At 54.4% G+C, this 1981-nt stretch overlaps 2 non-coding genes across 2 annotated transcripts; one reads left to right on the forward strand and one right to left on the reverse strand.

Moving 5' to 3' along the window:
* The first annotated feature begins 445 nt into the window (after window positions 1-445).
* On the forward strand, window positions 446-521 carry TRNAE-CUC (transfer RNA glutamic acid (anticodon CUC)). The gene has a single exon. It is a non-coding gene; the product is annotated as a tRNA-Glu (tRNA).
* Window positions 522-1424: 903 nt separating this feature from the next.
* On the reverse strand, window positions 1425-1507 carry TRNAL-UAA (transfer RNA leucine (anticodon UAA)). Its single transcript has one exon. It is a non-coding gene; the product is annotated as a tRNA-Leu (tRNA).
* Between the last annotated feature and the right edge of the window lie 474 nt (window positions 1508-1981).

A 1981-nucleotide genomic window follows, 5' to 3' on the forward strand; every position in this document is an offset into this window, starting at 1 on the left:
CTTTTGACCGAAAGAATCGAAGTTTTTTTTTTTTTGTGAAAAAGCGCGAAAAATAGCACTAACGCTCGAGAGCAATAGCACGAGGATCCCAACACATGAACGTGCGGTAAAAATCTGAAGATGGCTGCCAGAGGCGGTGCTTAGGTAGCGGGCAGTCATTGGCTGTGGTCAGTATGACGCAGAGACCAGTGATTGGTTATTACTACGAAAGACAGATCAGAAACGAAACTGATACTGGTTTTTTCTTTACCGAGGATTCCCAGCCTGACGACGGGGAATATTCATGAGCATGTGAATCCATGCCAGACCCCATGCTGGAGAACCTATCTGCTCGGCCCTCCCCCTCTCTTCCCAGTCCCCCAATGGACTGGCCTTTGAGGCACCTGCAGGCATTGTGCACTCGGACACCACTGCCCGGCCTTCCCGAGCTATCCAGCGGTCGGTCTCCCTGGTGGTCTAGTGGTTAGGATTCGGCACTCTCACCGCCACGCACGGCCCGGGTTCGATTCCCGGTCAGGGAAGAGAGGCTTTTACTGAATGACATTTTTACAGAAATTCAAACAACTGCGTCTCAAAAAATATTTCTTTCAAATGTAGCTTCACTCACAGGCAATAGCGGCGTGGCTCCCCTGGCGGTAACTCCAAGCATCTTTTCAGCATGGTCCCTTACCGGAAGCTGTCGCCGCTAGAAGTGGGCCTGTGCCCCAAAAAGGAAGCTTTCTTTCTTCCAAAGCTGTAGAGAAAATATTAGTCCTGTCGCCCTGCCAAAGCCGAGCTCCCCCACCATCCCTAGCCTCATCAGACCAAGACCTTGCCCGGGACCCTGGGGCAGAGGGCTGCAGAAATGGTTGCGTACCGGTTTGGAGGAGAAAAGCAGGGGAGGGAGGGGTCGTAGCTGCTTGATTTGCATACAGAGCTGTGGTCTGCTGGGAAAGTGCAGCCTTTGGAGCTTGGCAAAGGCTTCGCAAGGGGCCCGAGCATTGCCCTCGCCCCGTTTGTTGACAGGTTCTCCTTCTATGGGCTGAAGGGCCCTGTAGCCTGATTTGAGGTTGGACGCTCTATTATTCACAGGGGTGTACCGGGCCTAGACGGTGACTGGCTGACCCGTCAGGGCATCGCCCGTTTCGGAAGCCGTGAGGAAGCGGAGGCGGGAATCCCTGCCCAATTTTCTTTTGGGGTGGTAGGGCTGTTGGCGGGGTTGCACAAGCTCTGCCAACTTTGGCGGCTTAAGCTTGGGATGCGAGGGACATGGTACAAAAATGCAAAGGTTTTCCAGGAAAAGAGTCTACGGGCAACGATTCCTTGTTGCTCTTTTCAGGTGAACTCAAGCCTCAGGGCTTTGAGGTAGGGGCACTGCCTACAGACAGCAGGAAAGGGCTTGTGCGAAGCTGCTGCCGCATTTAGGTAAGAAGAGTAAAAACCTGTACCAGGAGTGGGGCTCGAACCCACGCGGACACTTGTCCATTGGATCTTAAGTCCAACGCCTTAACCACTCGGCCATCCTGGTGAGCTGCTGCAAAGGGCTTCGAATTGAATCTTTGCTGTTTCAGCAGCAGGCGAACAAGTGGAAAACCAGCCCAGAGTGCCCCCTGCAGGAGGTTGGATGGAATTGGCTTGCGAGCGGCAAACGTCTCTCACTTAACAGCATTACAATAGCCTCCAGCTGACTGCAAGTACGGTTGCGGAAACCTCCCGGGTGCTGCAGTCGTTTCCCCGGTGGCCTAGTGGTGAGGATTTGGTGCTTTCACTGCCACGGGCCTGGCTTCGAGTCCCCGACCAGAGTGTGTGCTTTGAGTAAAGGTGGTCTAGGGCAGTCCAGAGGCAGGCTGAGCCTCGAAGGCTGGTGCAGGCCTTGGTGTGCGAGCCCGAAAAAAGGGCAGCTCCTATGTCATCCCTTCTTGCCCTCCGGCACTTGCTGTACAAGCAAAGCCCCCTTTGAACTCTGCATGGTAACCCTGCTGTGTCTCGCAGGCAATCATGG

This window comes from Ambystoma mexicanum, chromosome 5p (assembly GCF_040938575.1).
Source record: "Ambystoma mexicanum isolate Mex_15411 chromosome 5p, UKY_AmexF1_1, whole genome shotgun sequence".
NCBI lineage: Eukaryota > Metazoa > Chordata > Amphibia > Caudata > Ambystomatidae > Ambystoma > Ambystoma mexicanum.